The sequence below is a fragment of the Nannobrachium achirus genome (assembly GCF_963921795.1).
Source record: "Nannobrachium achirus genome assembly, chromosome: 17".
NCBI classification, from domain to species: Eukaryota; Metazoa; Chordata; class Actinopteri; order Myctophiformes; family Myctophidae; genus Nannobrachium; species Nannobrachium achirus.
Window position 1 is genome coordinate 36347397 of NC_137824.1, and position 20845 is coordinate 36368241.

General features: G+C 40.4%; 1 protein-coding gene across 1 annotated transcript in view; it reads left to right on the plus strand.

The window, feature by feature from the left end:
- Positions 1–1576: 1576 nt before the first annotated feature.
- The window catches only part of mrpl11 (mitochondrial ribosomal protein L11), a 57785-nt gene continuing 38516 nt past the window's right edge, over positions 1577–20845 (plus strand). The window contains exon 1 of the mRNA XM_080745416.1: positions 1577–1652. The gene's annotated coding sequence lies outside the window, so the exon portion shown is untranslated. The remainder of the gene's footprint in view (positions 1653–20845) is intronic.

The window sequence follows — 20845 nt, forward strand, 5'->3', positions numbered from 1 at the left end:
GATAAATACAAAACGAATGGTTTTGGACATACCAGGTTTCCATCCGACAACGACGATATGCTATAAATATAAGGTGCTGGGAGTGAAAATTGTAATGTAAGGGTGCCTCGGATTAAAAAAATATTTATGGGGTGCCCTGAGACAAAAAAGTTTGGGAACCCCTGCTGTAGGGACATTGTTAATGAATTAGTTCATTTGACGATTTGTTGTGTCACAATTTTGGTTGTACCACTCTTGGGTTGTCACAATTTTGGTTGTACCACTCTTGGGTTCTTTAATCTAATTGGAAACTTAAAAGTTGAATTTAAAAGCATTTGTCACATTGTAACTAATAAAATGTTATATTTTAAGATTTGTATCAGTCATTGTGGGTCAATGTCTCAACACAAACTACAAAGAAACCTAAAACAAAAAGTGTTTTGCAGCTCTGTGTGCATTCATATTATTTTCTATATTATCATATATAGCCTCTGAAATCCAGGCTTTTATTTATCAGCTATACTACTTGAAATTAGGATACAGTGAATCCAGTGGCATAAACAGCTAACTGAATCTGATTAATTTAGATGTTGAAATCTTGAAAGTGTTTGGACATTTTAGAATAATTTAGAATTTAGAACAACTCTTCTGTGGTCCCTTGCACAAAACATTTTCAGACTGGGCTCCACTGCCAAATATATCATTTAGGGAGTCCTTGGCACAAAAAAAGCTTGGAACTACTGATTTAGAAGGCATTTGTAGTATTTGTCCTCAGATCTTAATGGCTTAGATCGAAAGAGAGGGATTTTTGCTCACAACTAAGAGGCGCAGATGGGTAGATCAGGCTGCACATCAGCACATGGGTGGAAACATCAAAGTCTAGATTTTCTTTTACCTTTAATACGTTTTTTTCTTCTTGGCTATATGTTCTCTTTTACCAGTACCTATCCTGTTTTTCATGCCTAATGCTACACTGCTATGACACCTGGATTTCCCATTGGGAATCTTTCTGTCTGTAAAGGTGTGTACCGGTATGTTCTGTTCCAAAGCATCCCATAGCCTGGGAGACCTTATTATAAAGCGGCCTGCCAGAGGACCACATGCTGGAATAAACACGGAAAGGTTGAGTAGCCATGGCTTCATGCGTTATTTATGGGTCTTTTGTGCCAGTGGTTTTCAACCAGTGGTCCTGGGACCACTAGTGGTCCTTGAGAGGGGGATCCAGGTGGTCCCTAGCTAATTAAATGATGGAGAGTTGGAAACCAAATGGACCATTTGGTTTCATTTTACGCTCTCAAGAGTTAAATTATTGTTGATCAATGTTTGACTGTTATATCTCCTACTATGGCACCAACATCAATACTGCATGGAATTGTGGATGCATGCATGATGCATGTAATATCCAAAGATAACAAAATATTCTACGTTTTGGGTCTGAGAGGCTAAATCTCATCAGATTGAGATAGTGGCTCAAATGATGAACAAATAATGAAAAAATAAAAATAAAATGCAGTATATTTTAGAAATATCAGCGGTAGTACTGTTACCCCTCCAGGACAGTGGGTGTCAGTATTGCGGGTATTAGTAGCCAACAGTACCGCTGTTCATGAATCCAAGATGGCTGCGCCCTGTATGGTTTTGATAACGGCGTGAAGGTGCAAGACAACTGACAGGTATGATGAATCGTTATGTCTGTGTTATTATACATAAAAATGCATGTTTGGCGTTGTCTTCTTTTGTATCATGCACAGACGAACGTCATGTGCCTGCTTCCCAAATGTACGTCATGACCACTGCGTAGAGAGTGAAGCAATGGTGAAGGGCTTCAGGTTAAGATTTCTCCACTGTAAATTAAATTCATTTCATAAGCTGGCTATGTATGATTGATTGATTGATTGATTGAAGACTTTATTAGAAGTTTGCATAGGAAAAGGTACAGTTTCATGACGGTACAGTTCACTGGTACAAGGTCTACTAAAAGGAGATCCATGAAAAGACTAAGCTTATTTGGAAACCATTGAAGTATCTCATATAACATTGAATGACAGACAAATAGAACACAGTACTATGCAGTAGATATGTAAAGAAAAACAAAAAAGAAAACAGTAAGTCTAAACAAACAGTATATACAAAGAAGGGGCAGGGGAGGGTAGGGTTGGGCTAGGTTCATTCTTTTTTACCAGTTGCGAACGGCTGCTGCCTGTAAGTGGTTTTTCAGGGCAATTTTAAAGGATGCTAGTGACCCACACTCCTTTATGGCCTTCGGTAAGGCTTTCCACATTTTGGTGGTATAGCAGAAAAACGAGTTTGACCCTTTGTTAGTTTTTACTACTTTTTTTTGGAAGTGATCTGTGGCGCTGCCTCTGGTGTTATAATTATGGACATCCTTAATGTTTATAAAGTATTTTGACAGGTACTTGGGTATCATAGTGGTGTAGTGTATCTTGTACACCAGGCCCCATTGCAAGTTGCTGTACTCTGTCATCTACTCTGAGCCACCCCACTCTTAATTGGTGAGTAGCGGTGAGGTGAGTCTGATAGGGAAGGTTAAGCGCAGGACCCTAATTAGTTTATTTTGGGCTGTTTGGAGTTTTGTTTTCAGGGCTTGTGGGGCGTCACGATACCATACGTGGACTCCGTAGTCAAAGAGGGGCTGGATTATTGCACCAGCTATGGTCTTCAGTGTGTTGAAATTGACCATTGGGGCGATCCTCTGTAGGAAACGAGTTCGTTGATTGATTTTATTTATTACTTTAGAAGTCATCTTTTCACTGGAAAGATTAGCTTCAAGGATACATCCTAAGTAAGAGATTTCGTTTTTTCGTGTTATGACCTTGTCACCCACTTTGATTGTGAAGTTATCGACTTTTTTGAGGTTATGATTTGATCCAAAGAGGATGGACTCAGTTTTTCCCAGGTGAATTGATAATTTGTTGTCATTAAGCCATGTGCAGATCTTACTTAGTTCAGAGTTAAGTGTCTTTTCAACCTGCAAGTGGTCCTTGCCCGAGACTAGGAGAGCCGAGTCATCCGCGAACAGGAACAGGTTGCAGTCACAGGCAGATGCCAGATGCCATGTCGTTCACGTATATTAGGAACAACAGAGGTCCCAGTATGCTAGTGGTTCTCATGTCAAGGACCCCCAACTTGACAGGTATTAGCCCGCGGACCCCCATTTGAAAATATATGCCAGGGACCCCCATAAGATAATATCTTTACGGCTCTAGCAGTGATTCCCAAATCCCAACCATTTTAATTTCAAGGACCCCAGTTTGACATACATTAGGTGCTACTACTTACTTACTTACTGCCTTTAATGCCGGCTGGCATGTAGGGCAGCAACAAAGGATCTCCACTCCTGTCGGTTTTGGGCCAGCGTCTTTACAGAACCCCAGGTGTGATGCAGGGTCTTCAGCTCTCCTTCCACTGTCCTGCGCCAGGTGTTCTTGGGTCGACCTCTCTTACGTTTGCCGTCTGGTGTCCAGTGAAGGGCAGTTTGGGTGATGTTGCCCTGCTCTCTACGGATTACATGCCCAATCCAATTCCACCGCCTTCTCATAAGGATGGTAGGAAGGTTGTCCTGTTTACACAGGCTAAGAAGGTGCTGGTTGGAGATGGTTTGGGGCCAGAATATTCTCTGTATTTTCCGTAGGCTTTTGGTGTGAAAGGCTGACAGTTTCTCCAACATTCTGAACCGTATAGCAGGGTAGACAGGACACAGCTTTGGTACAGTCTCAGCTTGGTGTTGGTGCTGTATTGGGCCGACTTCCAGACATTGTTAAGCCTCTGTAAGGTGTTTCTGGCCTTGCTGAGTCGGCTTGTGATGTCACTGTCTGTACCTCCATCGTGGCTGACAACGCTGCCTAGGTAGGTGAAATTATCGGTTGTGGATATGTTAGTTCCATCTAGCTCAATTGGTAAGGGGGTTGGGATGTTCAGCAGCATCAGTTCTGTCTTCTTCTGATTTATCTTCAGACCTACTTGCTTTGCAAAGGTGTTCAGACGACAGGTCTTCTCTTGTATATCTATTAGGCGCTACGGACCCCATTTAATGGCATTTTTATCTCTTGAGACCCTAATTTTGTAATTTATATTGTAAAATAAATGTTAATTAACTCTGAGAGTGTACATGATCTGCACCTGGCTCAATGACAACAGACTCTCAATTCACCTAGGAAAAACTGAATGTATCCTCTTTGGATCTAGTCAGAAACTTAGCCAAGTTGACTTCACAATTAAAGTAGGTCACACTGTGACTACCTGGGTTGCATCCTGGAGGCTAACCTATCCAGTAAAAAAATGACTACCAAGGTAATCAATAAAGTCAACCAACGAATTCGTTTGTTGCAAAGGGTTGCCCCGCTGATCAATATTAAATCTCGAAAGACACTAGGAGGTGCTCTTATTGGGCCCCTCATTGATTACGGAGTCCTTGTCTGGTATCATGATGCCCCAGCTGCCTTAAAGTTAAAGCTCCAAACAGCCCAGAACAAACTAATTAGGGTCGTGCTTGGTCTTCCTCCTCGGGCCCACCTTACCAATCATCACCACGAAAGCGTGGGGTGGCTCAAAGTAGCTGACAGAGTACAGCATCTTGCAATGGGCCTGGTGTACAAGATACACTACACCTCCAAGATACCCATGTACCTGACAAACTACTTCTTAAAGGTCAAGGATGTTCATGATCACAACACCAGAGGCAGCTCCACTAATCATCATCAACGTAGATTTAACACTAAACAAGGCTCTAACTCGTTCTCCTGCTACACCATCAACATGTGGAACGCCCTCCCACAAGCCTTAAAGGAGAGCAAATCCCTAGCCTCCTTCAAAATCGGTATGAAAAGTCACCTTCAGGCGGCTGCTACCTGTGACTTGTAAATAGACTAAGCCCCCATGCTCCCCCCACCCTTTTTTCTCTGCCTTTGTATTTGATGTTATGCTTTTTCTGCTTTTGAAATCGATATTATCATAGATAAAGTACTATGTTCTATCCGTCTGTCTTTCAATGTTATATGAGATACTTAAAGTGTGGTTCCTGTGGAAATAAGCCTCTGCTTTCTAGGATCTCCTTTTAGTTGACCTTGTACCAGTGATTTGTACTGTCATGAAACTGTACTTGTTTCTATTGCAATCTTCTAATAAATTCTTTGATCAAAAAAACTATCAAAACAAATCTGTACACTCGGAGTTACATACCCATAAGGGTCGTTTCACACTCTAATAAGGAGCCTAACTAATTTTGGTTCGGGAGGGCTCCCTGACCCGAAATTATTTAGGTTCGGGGGGAGTTCATCCATACTTTCTTAACGGCTAGTGCCGAAGTCGCATGTAAATATTGGAGGTCTGTGGCATGAAAACGTTTGTGGCCGAGAAAAGAGCGTTGCAGGGCGGATACATATCTGACTGGCCCTCGTGGCTGCACGCTGGAGGTCCAGTGACTGGCAGCAGCGTCGGGGTCTCTCTGTCTCTCTCATCACTCTCACACACGCGCGAGCTCCGTCGAAAACATTCAATCTACAAGCTCACATTATAGACGTGCCGCCTCTCTTTCTGCATGCATCACAGTCACAATTCGTCGCGGAGCTTGCAGATTGGCTATAAACCATAGAGATAATACATGCTATCAACACGGAACACTAGCAAAGTTGTGTTCACTTTAAGCTCTTCTTTCCTCTTGAAAACTGTCAGCGACTAGTAGCGAGACGCAGCAAAGCTGTGTGTGTGTGTGTGTGTGTGTGTGTGTGTGTGTGTGTGTGTGTGTGTGTGTGTGTGTGTGTGTGTGTGTGTGTGTGTGTGTGTGTGTGTGTGTGTGTGTGTGTGTGTGTGTGTGTGTGTGTGTGTTGTCCAATAGGTTGACCAGTGGCGTATTCAGCAGTAGGCGGAGTAGGCCGCCACCTACCTTGTGTGATCTGATCTAGCCTAAATTAGAATCTGATCTAGCCTAAATTAGAAAATAAAAGTTGACTGAAAGAAAATCTATTTCCATTGTGTAAAGTCCTGACTGGACAGTATAATATGGAGAGGGCCTTGAATAACAGCCCAACCAGTTCCATGTCCATTCATGGGTAGGTGGCTAAATAATCAACTCGCTGATAGGGATGCCAATTTGCGCTATTGTTTTCATGGTGACAGGGGAGGGGGGTTTGGGCCATCACCTGGCTGTACCTGCCAGTTACTGTATATTTTGGGTGCTGGCATTTCGCCTACCCTGAATCTCATTCCTGGATATGCTACTGAGGTTGGCTTAGCTCTGGTCCATAGCATTAGAAGGAGTTCTCTCTGGACCAGAGCTAGGTTGACCACAGCAGGAGAAAATGGATAACAGTGATAACTAGAAAAGCAGTTCCTAGAGAAACTGTGTGGGCTCGCTGAAAACACGCACAAAGTATAATGAGCAGTACAAAAAGTACACATCCAAATTTTGTGACAACATGCACAGGTGTAGAATATATAGCAATATACCATTTATATTACCAAATGTAAGACAGAATTCATTGACGAATACGTCATCAACATATTAAGATCGCACTCTGTCGAGGTGCCAACTTGCGTCTTGTGCAGAATGTGCACTCGTGGCCATGTATGGCCTACTTGTGTGCCAGCAGAGCGCACGGCACAAGTACTGCAATCGGTGCTGTTCGTTCGGTGCTGTCTGGGTGGGCAAGTTGGCACTTCAAGGGTTTTCCCATTGGATGACGTAAACACAGATGAACAGCTACACCGAATGCAGTACTTGCGCCCTTTGCTGGCGTAAGTAATTATACTTAGTCATGTAAATGTCTGGATCAGGCACAAAAAATGTGGATGGCAGTAATATAAATGTCAAGACAATTCATCATTTCCCATAAGAAAAATAAAACAAAATAGCCAATCTACAAGCACATATCGCATAATATCTCAACGCGTTGGCGTTGGGAGCTTGTAGATCTGATATTTTTACTCTTATAACACTCTTCTATGATGGACTTTTTTTTATAGTTTATTAGGCGGGTGAAGATATAGTTTAACCCAAAACAAATTGCAACAAAAGGTTTTACAGTGGTTTATTGGAGTATAGTTGTACTTAAAAGTTTACCTAAATCTGACCACTAGAAATTCTCATTTTCAAAATGGCTGCTGCTAATTCCTTAAAAGACCATTACTCCTTTATTATCCTACTCCTTTATCATAGACAAATCATTTTGATGTCTGACCCCATGTTTTGGTGATCCAGGAATCCAATTAGCATATAGCCATAGTCAAGTGATACAATTATGTTAAAGCATTATAAGCATGTATTAGTATTGGTCCAGTATTGGTATTGGTCCCATATTGGTAATTTCAGTTATAATTAACCTTTTTTTAAAGCTTTCAGGTGATTTATTTTGAAACCAATAAGGCATATATTCATTATTACTGGGTGGTACTGTGGAAAAGGGAAAAAAAATAGTTAAAACTTAAAAGCTGCCACGTGATAGTCAGGAAATATATAATATAATATAATATAATATAATATAATATACAAATTAGGGGGGAAAATCCTTACCAAATGTATTTAGCAATGTAGTATGTATAAAGTCTATTATCACATCAAAACTAAAATCAAAATAATGTTCAAAAGTTCTCCTCCCCTAAGGGGAACATGTGACTGCTGAAAGTTGGGGTGCCTGAAACCAGCATCGCAGTTGAAGCCCCACCCCGTCCTCACTCCGGTGTTGGAAGCGTTTTCCCCATTCATTTCTTCCATAGACATTTCATAAAGTATTTATTTAAACGTTTTTAAGCCTTGGACAAAGCCACCTCGGCTGGTGAGGAATCATGACAATATTCTTTTTTTTTTATGCAACGATTAATTAGAAAGCTGAAAAAAGGGCAGAGTACAAGACTGTACATCATTATTTTAAAAATTGCGGAAACTTCACTCCCAGAATGCATTGCGAATGACACTTGTTTCCTGAAATCCTTTAAATCACGCTCAGTTTAGTTATCCAGGCCAGCATATGGCCTGACATGTAGTGATTTTCATCTCTGTGGACGCTCTTATCGTCATCTTTAACATAGTGCATCATATTTGTAAGAGAAAGACACTCGCTCACGGATTTCTGCTGAAGTGCAATAATCCGCCGGGAAGACAGGGGGCAGTAAGCTACTTCCGCGGTAACCACAAGATACATGAAAGAAGAAGAAGCTAGACCAATCACAGACGTCGATTTCACCGGATGTACATTTTTAGTCGTATGGGTAATGCAGTTCTTCTCCGTGCGATCTTGATTAAAATGTGTTTTTACTAAAACTAGATTGGTTGCATACATACTCGGGGGTTCTACAGGAGCATATAGAAAAATAGACCTCATAGTAGCTTATGATGGGTCAAACTAGAGGTTCTTCACGATTCTGAATTCATTACAAGCATTTGTTTTGCATTTAAACCACTCTTTGATGGAAAACACACTCCTGTCCCTTTCATCACAAAACAGTTATTTTAGTGTGAAAATATATATTTGTGTGTGTGCGTGCGTGCGTGCGCGTGCAAATAAAAAGGAAAGCTTTATTAGTTTATTTCTATTTCACTCAAATAATATGAGATACTATTCAAATTTGTAAAATGCCACAGGAGTACCTCTGGAGAGTTTTAAAGGTGATACACCATGAAATTTCACTTTTCCTATTTTAAAACCTTTTTTTGGGGTCCCACTAGCACCTTCTATCCTCACAAAGTCCCATTTCTGACCGTTGTGTCTTTCTCTGGTTTTGAGAAGGCGAAGGTTAAAAGTATCCCACGGGTTCTCAAAACAGGCTGTCCAGATTTGCTGCCGATTGTGACGTCATCTGCCGATTGTGACGTCATCACAAAAAAAAACTTTAAAAAAAAAATGTTTTTTTCTAAAAGATTTTTTTGGGGGGGGGGGGGTGGCGCAGTTCAGGCCAAAGGTGGTACTGCAGCTGAAATGCTCTGAGAGCCATTCAAAAATGAGAGAGACTGTCTATTCAGGAGTGGTAATTTAGCCTCAAACCTTTTGAAAAACGTTTTTGGGACATAAACAATATGACATAAATACTTTTTAAATGCATGGTGTATCACCTTTAACGGTAAGATGGGGCAGCTCATGACACGCTGTGCTTAATTGTACAGTAGGGTAGGGGTTTTCAACTGAATGTGAACCCAGGACGGTAACGCTTGCTATGCATCACATGTCTATAATGACATTAAATCAGCTAATAACCATGTACAGTATGATAATAGTTATTAGAACTAAAATACACATAACCCTTTATAAGACCAATTTCTCAACCAATTGCTCATGGACACGTTCTTAAATAATGACTAGCATTTTCGGAGTGTTTTCTTTTTTTTTCTTTTTTTTTATCCAGCCTGATATACACTCAGCTTTTCTCTGGAAGTTCTTGACCTCCTACCTCCCAGTCCCAAGATAACACTGTGCTTGTCTGTGAGAAAAATAAGTTCTTGTTTGTACAGTAGGGCCCCTGCTGTGTTTTCAACTGACTGTGAACCCGAGACGGTAACACTTGCTATGCATCCCATGTCTATAATGCATTATAGTCAGCTAATAACCATGTATGATATCAATTCAATCTTTATTTCAGACCCAGGAAGATCCATATCAGTCACAATACAATAAAACAATACAAGAACAAGTAATAAAACAATACAAAAACAAGTAATACAAAATTCAAAATAAAAGCACAGAGCACCAAGCACTATTATTCTTATAATAATAGTTATAAGAACTAAAATACACATAACCCGGACGTTTCTCAACCAATTGTTTATGGACACGTTCTTTAATAATGACTGAAATATTATGTTAGTGAGCAGAGCATTTGTTTTTTTTTCTTCTTTTAGCCTGATATACTGTCAGTGTGTTGTAACTTATGTATGAGTGATCAGACACCTTACATGGGCACATTTCCTAATAATGATAACTGAGGCAATGTGGTATCACTTCCCCTTCTTGAGATTTCTGTCAGCTTTTCTGTGGAAGTTCTTGATTCCCAGTAACAACTGCTGTCAGCTTCAACTTAGGTCACCAGTCATTGAGTGACCTGTTTCTCAACTTGTGGTCCATGATGGAACACTAGTAGACCATGACATGATTAACGGGTGGTCCTTGTCTGTCTTTTCTTGGATATCCACAACTTCCCATCGTGCATTGCGCAGTTCCGGCGCCGCAGCCAAGAGTGATCTACAAGCTCACAACGGTTGCAACTGCGATGCGACGTGAGCTTGTATGTCTGCTGTTCTCCGGAAGTGTCCCACAAATAATTCTACAGTAAATTCTCACGGAAACAGGTGGATAGTGGAGTCTCATGTCTCACGTCATTTTCTGGCTGAAACCTTCCTTCAAGATGAAGATGAAGTGCCATGATTTTTCCCCCCTAAAACATGATGATCAGGTATTATGATTAGACTAGGAGGAAGATTTTTTTAGAGTTAAAATTAGGTTTTTATGTGGCCACATATGATGCACCATGATGCATCATATGATGCAAAATGCATCATCATTCATGCTGAAATACTAAAATATCTCAAAACACAGATTGAACACAAAAAATAACTCAGTCAATGGGAGTGGGAATCAATAGGGAATCAATTGGTCGAGCTTCACATGACAGTTAGCTTACTATAGAATACAGTCACGTCAGCAACCATCAGCAACCACACTTGTAATTTCCAATTGCATCTTTTCTAGTTTCATTAGTTAGAGTTAAAGTGGCACTATGTACATATGTACCCCCACACACACACACACACACACACATCAATGTGCACCTTTGAGCACCATCGATGGCCGGATTGGATCAAAGCATTTTATTATTATTATTCTATAATTTTTCAAATGTAATGAAAAACTGTAAAAATCAAACCTCGGTTCGAAGTGAAGCGGTGAACTTTTATTCTATGTGTTCCAGAGTTATGAACTCTGGAACACATAGATACATTCTTTATTCTGAATGAATGAAAGAATGTTTTTTATCTGGAGGGCCGAATTGTCATGTGAAGCTTGACCAATCCTCAAAGTATCCAATCATCAGACCGGGACGGACACTACACACATATTCTGGACGTACAGGACAGATAAAACCTGTTCATTCTGGACTGAAATGACCATATATGGACATGAGGTGACACACATTTTGTTTTTGATAAAACCTGTTCATTCTGGACTGAAATGACCATATATGGACATGGGACACACATTTTGTTTTTGATAAAACCTGTTCATTCTGGACTGAAATGACTATATATGGACATGGGACACACAAAGCCACTCCTTGGAAGCGGCTTTCACCACTTCAAAAATGTTGCCAGAGAGAGATAAATAAATACATAAATCTCACAGTAAATGAGTTAACAGTGCAGAATTTTAAAAGTCGTTTGTTTCCCGTGCGACCTGACGGTCGCTTCTCGCCCTTTAGTTTGTCTTACTTGTACAATATAACTTATACAATTGGGGAGTTGTATCTTGTCTCTCTGCTCTTCTATTGAGACATTTAGATTGTGTCAAAGGTCAAGTCTCCCCTAGACAGAGGATCTGACTTGAAGTTTGACCTTAATGTCAAGATTCAATTTATCCCCTGAGGAAGCAGGCAGGCTCTATTTAAATTCAGTACTTGCGCAGGAAACCCCCTTGAAAATGAGTTGGTGCATCTCAAGGGGTTTATCCGTATAATAAAGGTTATATATATATAAACCGGCTTCAAATCCAGGGTACAAGTCAAGAGGAAAGTTATAGCTAAGCTGAGTGGGAAGTCAGTCGGAACAGTGGTTATCCCAAAGAATATTGATAAATCTGCAAATTCCCATATGTATGCTGAAAGTAATTATGATTTAAGAAGTCATTATGATATCATAGACTGGCATATACTCCATATTTGGGCATGCCTTACACAGAAAAGTATGGGCATAAAAGGGACAGCATTTCATTTTTATTTCTGTTAATTTAAATAGTTTTCGTCAATTAAAATAAAGATGAGCAGCTGAGCAAGAGCAGAGTGCGGGAGTTTTTGTTCATGAAATATCTTTTCATGATTTCTTCAATTTAAATAGTTTTAACATCTAGCTTTCATTATTTCGCTTTAGTTAAAGCGGCACTATGTAACTTCTTAGTTTGGATAAATCAGGCTGTTACACAGAGAAGCATTAAAAAATGTAAGAGTCCAGAATTTAGCTAAACCAGGCAATACAGGTAATTTTTGTTTGAATTCTCAGGGATTATCCAAAACCATCTAGAATTCTTTGTGATGTTGCACTGACCTGCATCACTGCCACTAACCAATCAATAATGAACCCCAGCCAGGCTTGGCGCTTGATGGGAGGAATACAGATTCATTTCTTTTCTTTGTAGGACGACATCAGAATACTGCTGGCCCGTTGAGTGACTGGTAAAGGCCTGTTCATACTCCCTCCGAAACAGAACTTACATCACTCGCAACTTCTGAAAAGCATTGCCCGGAATTAGAGTTTGGAAAGCTGGACATTGGAAAGTCGGAACTCTCCGACGAAAGGTTTGGTTTTGGAGAGAGTATGGACAGGCCTTAACAGTCAAAGTAAAAAACACACCGTTTTGTTATTGTATTTTGATCGTATTGGAACAATGTCTCTATGTGAACATTTAGGGGTAGCTACCATTGGAAACAAGGTCAGTTGAAGTCGTCCTACAGTATTTATTCAAGGATACTTGACAAAGTTATGTAGCATTCAGTGGTGTAAAAGGTACTCAACTGTTTTACTTAAGTAAAAGTATCAAATATCAATACCGCATTGTAGAAGTTTTTAGAAGCATTTACTTGGGTACAAAAGTATCAGTATCAAAATGTAATTAAAGTACCAAAAGTAGATAGCACAGAAGGTTTTCAAATGTATAAAATCTATACAAATATTTTGAAATGGGAGATCTACAGTACAAGCTCAAAATGCTTCGCGTGAGCTTGTAGATCAGCTATTTTCAAATGGCCCGAAATGTATATAGGCCTGAAGTGGTGTGTTTTGTAATAATATTCTACAAAGTAACTAAGTAAGTTTTCAAATAATTGTAGTGGAGTAAAAGTGCAATATTTGCTTCTGAGATGTAGTGGGGTAGAAGTAAGAGTGCTGAAATTTTGAAATACTCCAGAATACCTAAAATCTTTACTTAGGTACTGTACTTAGTTACTTAACACCACTGGTAGCTTCACTTTAAACGTACATATACTATTATGTGGTGTGTTTCCTCCCATTTCTACAAGTACAAGGGATTACCCAGCCTGATTTTTACCATTTTGACATTCTGTATATATTCAGTACATTGGCACATCATTTCGTATCATGTATCAATATACTGTCATCATTCCAACAAATCTCAAATCATACAATATGTAGCCTCCATCCAGTTCCATTTCCTCTCATCCCAGTAGTTTGAAAGAATGCTATGAAACGGTAATTGAGAGAGCTGCAGTGGAGCGGGTGGAGGGCAGTGGTTTAAAAGTACATGTACTTAAGTACAATCATGAGGTATTTGTACTTTACTTGAGTATTTCCAATTCCCAATACTTTTACTTCTACTCCACTACATCCACATTTCTCAAATTTTATTTGAGAACTTCAGTTACTAGTTACTTTATAGATTTCGATTTTTATTGCAAAACATACAACCAGTAAGACTCCCTAATCGGGAGATAAGCGACCGTTGGTCGCTTATCTCCACAAATAGGCCAAAAGTTTGTTTTACCAATTATCAAGACATACGGGCAGTTGACAGTTTGCCATGGTTACTCATTGAAGTTGAATCTCCATATATGGAGATAACCTACGCATCACACTAAGTCTGACCTCACCAGCCCATATTTGGGCATGAGCAACTTATGTCTCCATATATGGAGATATGATGACATCACACAGTCCTCAGCCGATGATGTGGCGTGATGTCATACAATACACAAACGAGCCCTACAGTATAAAGGGGCAATTCTTGCCAGGAAAGAAGCATTTCTTCGACTCAGACCTTATCGCCAGGGTTGGCTTATAGCAGCTGTCGGTAGATAATGCCGGTCTTATATACTCATTGAAGTTGAATCTCCATATATGGAGATAACCTACGCATCACACTAAGTCTGACCTCACCAGCCCATATTTGGGCATGAGCAACTTATGTCTCCATATATGGAGATATGATGACATCACACAGTCCTCAGCCGATGATGTGGCGTGATGTCATACAATACACAAACAAGCCCTACAGTATAAAGGGACAATTCTTTCCAGGAAAGAAGCATTTCTTCGACTCAGACCTAATCGCCAGGGTTGGCTTATAGCAGCTGTCGGTAGATAATGCCGGTCTTATATAAGGGTCATTTGTGTACGGTGTGATGTCATACTGATGTCAGCACAGCAGTGTGATGTCATACTGATGCGGAGATATGAGCAGGGCAAAGGTGTGACGTGTGACGTGTGACCGACCGACCGACCGACGGACGGACGGTCGGTGGAGGTTTTGATACTAAACTGCGACCTTACGGTCGCAATAACCTCTTCAACCCTATATTAATTTTGGCCATTTGAAAATAGCCGATCTACAAGCTCACAGTGTGTTGGGAACTTGTGATGCGACACATTGTGAGCTTGTTGATCTGCTCAGTTTGAAACATTGGCAGTTCAGATTTTACAGTCTTATTTTGGAGACAATGCCAATTGCCAAGTATTATGTCTACTACAGGGGTCTTCAACATTTTCCAAGCCAAGGACCCCTTAGCTGAGAGACAAAGCAGGGACCCCCCACTGCATGTATTGTATAAAATGGTGTTGCATATTATGCTTTCCATGCTACTTGATAAGTAGGTAATTGTCTCAATTTCTCAATGTCACATCACTCTACAGTACATGTACAGTATGTAGCAACATATTAGTTTTTGTAGGCTAATTTCTGATTTAGGCCTAACTATAGGTTAGGCCTAAATGGGTAACAGCACTATCATCAGTGTTGTTTAAAACTGTAAATTAAATGGGGTTTTTTTTTTCGTGAAAATATGTTGGATTCATGCATATATGCATATATATATTCAGACATTTACAATTTGAAGTCAATAAAAAAAGGTGTTCTTATCACCCAAACACTTAGCCCTGTAGTAACTAAGGCCCGCCTAGAGGTCACACAGACCCCCTGGTCTTGGTGGTCTACCATCTCAAGCAACACTTAAGAAGATACCCACACAAATCTGTTTTAAACATATTCTAATTTCTAACATACTTAAGACTACATTCTAATTTGGTATTGTTATCCCCTCTGTACATTCAGTTCCAATGAAGTGGATAAAAAGGTAATGTAGATAATCCATCCACGACATATGTGATATAAATATCCTTGAACAAGACGTTGAATGTCTGCTCTCTGTGCTCACTCACCCACTGTAAATGCTTTGGATTAGAGAGTCAATCGTGAGTAGTAGACTGTACTGTAAAACTGTAAGAACTGTAAAAATGTAAGAACTAAAAGTTAATTTAACCCTGATAGCATACAAATGGACCCCTTTGGGTCCACTCAGATAACACTCTGGATTTTTTAATTTGTCTGAGAATGCATAAAATGAGATGTAAATTCTGCCACTAGATGGACTGCCAGAACAAGAGAAGAATATAGCCCGTTTGTCGGTGCAGAGTGCATAGTCTGCTTGGTAGACGAGGATTAGGCCCGCATCATTTAGGGAAGTACGGCTGATTACTTCACAATTGGATGCCGTCCATTTCTTCTTCATTTAGTATGCAAATTATGAGTTTCCCTTGATGTCCTGTCTGTGGACAAGGAATAATGTGCTTTTTACTCGGGAGTCTAAAGGCTCCGACATAGTGGTTGCAGAATACTTGATGAGTGACTCTGTCACACTGTCAAACCTTACGGAAAGTTCACAATTTACATTGCGCATTTCAGCAAAAAAGCCCTTTACACAAAACATTAAGGGCATTAAGACAAAGTACAAAAGAAACACATCATAAATAGGACATTTGGATACAAAAACAAAATAAGGGTAGCTCAATTAGTGAGTTGCGAGGACTCTGGTTTGAATCCGACTCCCAGTATAATTTCTCAGGGCGTCTGAGGTGAATGATGGTGTTGTGCTGTCATGAGCAACAAGGGCCGTTTGCACATTGAAGGCACTCAAGGCAGTTTAGTTTAGTTTTGTCCCCGTTTAGTCCTAGAAAAACCCAAACGGTTTCTTTGTGGTGCCCTTGAGACGCCTCAGGTGCTTGCCTTTATGCATCGGCACAAACAGTCTGTGACAGGGACGATATATGTGGTGTGAAACAACAAATCCTCTGCAGATGCTTCTGCATTTCTGTTCTGTGATCTTCAGTGACATGTATAAAAAATGCTGTGCATGCTCAGCTGACCTTGTATTCATATTGACAAGTATGTGGAAAAAACTAAGCGAGATGTAGTGAAATGAGTCATTCTTCACCATATCTCCACAATTGGTTGAGTGCATGTGTGGTGTCGGAAAAGGGAACAGTACTGGCCTGACTGCGTAACCCTGCGTAACCCTGTCAGCGAGGGGGTCTGCCGGTCTGGTGGCTTTGTTATGCTGTGTGAGGGCGGTTTCCTGGCAATGTTTGGGTCCACATGTCCCCTTAGGAAAGGGTCACTGCAATATCAATACAAATTTATTCTGAAATAAACTCTTCTATTCTGATGGGAGTGGTGTCTTCTAGGATAGCAGTGCTCCCATCCACAGGGCACGAGAGGTCAATGAATATTTGTATGAGTATGAAAATCAGGTGAATCAAATGCCATGGCTTTCACAGTCACCAGATCTCAACCCAGAGATTTTTGACTTATGCATTAAACCTGGGCTTCCCAAAATGTTAATTCGACTTTAGAAGATTGTTTACTTCGTGGACGTGCGTTTGTGCTGTGGCAGGTTATTTAATATGGGATTTTGACAGCGTGCTTCCTCCTCTTAACGGAACACCGTCCCGGCTCCGAATGTTTTAACGAAGCGGCGGTTCTGAACCGTTCTGGCCGTTCCGTCTCACTTTCACCCCTGCGCTGGTGCGAGACAATAAATAACTGTTCGCCAATTGCTACTTCTCTCAATTGGAAGTACATGACACCAGTCCAGCAGTGCACCGCAGTAGGCTAACTGGTGATATAAAAAAATATATATTTTCGCCTCGACTCAAACAATTGGCGTCGATTCCCGGGGGTTAAAACAACACGTCGATTCGTCGATTTTTAGAGGACAGGCCTAATATAAACATTGCGCGTTATATATGTTATGTACAGTATATACACAGGATATAAAGCTTTTTGAAACAAATAAAATGTATCTTTTGCAATCACTTTTGGGACATTTAGCAGTATTTTATCACAATATAGAGCTTTAACCTTTTGACAAAAGATGGAGGAGGATGGCTGCCATTATCCGACCCTGTGAGCATAGTCTCAGGAAAGATCTCTGTGTGAGACAATCTCCATAGAGATAAGAGGGAGAGAGAAAAGAATTTGGTCTCAACCCATATACACAAGCCTCTGCAAAAAGATACTAGTGATCAAATGAAGTGTTCATGTCTCTTTTCTTTGTTTGTCAAACGCTGTCACACGGTTGGGCGTATAGTGTTAAATAAAGTAGGAAATGGGACATTTTCCAAATCAGAAATCACCCAATATTTTCATTTTCTAGCATGCTTGTTCGGCAACTCTTTATGTCTATGACTTTAAGATGTTGCTGTATTAGGCTAAGTGTCCATACCACACGTACATAAAATAATTATAATTCATTCATCCTTCATTTATTAGTTGCAAGCTTTGCTGGATGTGGCCGTCTAAACCTGAATACAGAATTTGGTCAAACCGAGAGAATCTGGACGGCTGCTAAACGTTAAACACACAAGTTGTGGATGAAGGCCAATGTTTCTGACAGACAGAGCATGCCTGGGTAAAACCTCTGAATGAAGTTATATTGTAGTTTGGACAGAGAAGAACCGAAAGAAATTTGTCTCTAAAAGTGGAGTATGCATCAGCCCTACAGCCATTACTGATCAAAATTAAATTAGGCCTATACCATGACATCTCTTGTTTTGCTTTGGAGTGGAGTTTGCTAAGTGATGATCCATGTGTGTATTTCACACACTGGTGGTGGCTGGTGAGAACCTGAGCGAATTCCCTGAATAGCCTGTAAACATCCAGTTACAACATGCAACTGAGTGTCGTTGTGGATATGGAAGTGTGTTGTCGGTCCTGTTCACCAGCAGTAGTAAATAGTCAGACATGCATTTGGATGTTGGAGCAGCCTTTTGTATTGACTGATGATTGTGCTTTCCTACCGCCGGACCTAAAGCCATCAGTGAATACCCACATCATTAAGACCTCCCAGGGGCACACTTTGGCCATGTTTAGAATGGTTAGGAAACTGGCAGAAATCCAGGAATTGGCACAGTTTAAGCCATCCCTCTGCCATTGTGCAAAATGGAAATGCAATTGGAAAGGTTATTTTTGTTCTCAGAACCGTTGTATGGTGCCATAGAAAAGCCCCATAGACAGTGACTTAGTATTGGGTTATTGCGACCGCCAGGTCACAGTTACTATCAAAACCTTCACAGGCTGTCTGTCTGTCTGTCTGTCTGTCAGTCAGTCTGTCCGTCAAACATCACACTTTTCCCCTACTCATCTCCGCCACCGTTGTTTCTCACATGCCCCTCTTCTAGCGCCACCATGAGGCCGATTCTTGTAAAACACATTTTTGGACACTGCTCCTACACATTTTGCCCTAAAATCACGCAAAGCGGTACAGAGTATGTCTAGAGTCATGTCATCAACATGGATCTGTCCCATTTAGCGTCACCATCAGGCCGAGAGAATGCGGGGTTTTAAAGGCCACTGTTTCTCCCTCATTACAATTGCGTTTTAAAGGCCTCATAGCACTTTGTGTATATATACTGTATATACATGTGACCTGACGGTCACTTATCTCCCGATTAGGGAGTCTTACTGGTGTGTGTGTGTGTGTGTGTGTGTGCTATAAAAATCCATTTATATACTGTTTATTCAGACACTCTCAAGGACAATGTTGTTCTATTATCAAGAACACCAGTAAATCAAATATTATTTTAACCTCATTGAAATGTAAATAGAGCACATGTAACTCTAGAGAATTGTGTAAATGACAAGAGGGGCATTTAGAGGATTTGAATACTTAAACAATCTACAGAGTGTGTAGAAGCTCAGTGAGGTCTACAATTTTATGGAACTTTGATTTCTTTAATCAAGAGTTTGAAGTATCTAGTTTTAATAACTTGGAAGTAGTCCCCACAGAAACTGTTGTTTTCTATTCTGTTCAGTCTGAAGAACTTTGTTTAGAGACTTTAGACATGATAATCAATAAATGATTCATCTTGGAGTTCTTTCATCATGAATTTCAGTGTTTGAATTACATTTTCTGGTACATTATTCATCTTTTGTCAAATAATAGGCTGAGTGTGATGTGTATTTGGTACAAAGTACACATGATTTTAATGCATTTCCTATCCTATTTAATGCATATTAACATTTTCCACTATGACTTTCATAATGGATGCATTGCTCACATCATCTAATTCGATTTGGATTTATGGATGATTATGTTAAATTAACCATGGTCTAAATGAATGTAACCTGGCATAATATAGCTGCTTAAATTGTCTGAACTATGTAAAATATCTGCCTTTAAATCACAGCAAGATATCTGCAGCATCATACTCTCAAGCCATTGTGTATTTGATCTTGTAGTTCTAACAGGGTCTCTAGTGCTGTGGGATTACCATTTATTTAGTCACTGTCTTGTGACTCCATTGTGCGAAAATGACTGTCACTTCAGTTGTTATGCCTTATGTAGGTCAATTCTTCTTCAGCTTTCAGGCTTGGCCTTGCGATGAGTGATTTTTTTTCGTAAATTGCCAATCATGCAATGGCTTGGCGTTATGACTTCCCATGTTGCTGTTTGATAACTAAAGTGGGTTTTGTCCTCAACCTCAGATTTTATGCATTCTGGTCTCTGTTTTCCCCACCTGCTCTAAAATTGATTCAGACTGCAACAAGATATTTCAGCAGCGAGCGAGGTAGCCGAACACGTTAGGTGAGCAGCATGAAATTGACTTCTGAAAAGTAGCCGCGTACGTGAGTGATATCGTAAAATTGGCTGTAGAGGGTATTCAAGCTAAATGGCATCTATTTAAAACTGTCTGCAGTGAGCGGATCAAGTTAGACAAACATTACCTCCTAGGTAAATGTTTGGTGCACTTAAACAGGTGGAATAATTTGAATCACAACTTTCCTTGTTTCTATAATTTGTACCTCTGCTCTGCAGCAGCTCGAGGTCTCCTATATTGTGTGTCTGTAGTTTTTCTTCTTGATCTAATTGGACACCCTCAGCGCTTAGATTTTATTGAATGCAGGGCAACAATTGCCTAAACCTTAAAACATTTATCTGTCCCTTTCGCTTTAGTCTTAATCTCTTTCTTTATTGCCGTATCTCTGTCATTTTTTCACCACCAACAGAGGATTATAGGCCTGTTTTCTTTTTATGCTTCCTGGCTCTCCGGAGCGAGGCCAGCAGTTCAGGCCATTCTCCCCACTCCGCTAATTGCCTGAATTGAATTTGGTAAATGCATTTGCAGGTGGAATAAAAGGAGGGCATCTCCCCTCTACTTCCCTGTAGAACCAGAACCCCCCCCCCCCCCCCCCCCTCCCCAACTGCATATTAATATTGTCACTCAACCCCCTGCCCCATCGTGGATGGCTGTCAGTGGTCGCCCTTGACCTTGAGTGATGGGAAGCTTCTGCAGGCTGGAGGTCTGTTGGACCGTACTGTAGCCAGAGTTAAATGGTAGTATGGCCCCTTGTGATTCTTATCAGGA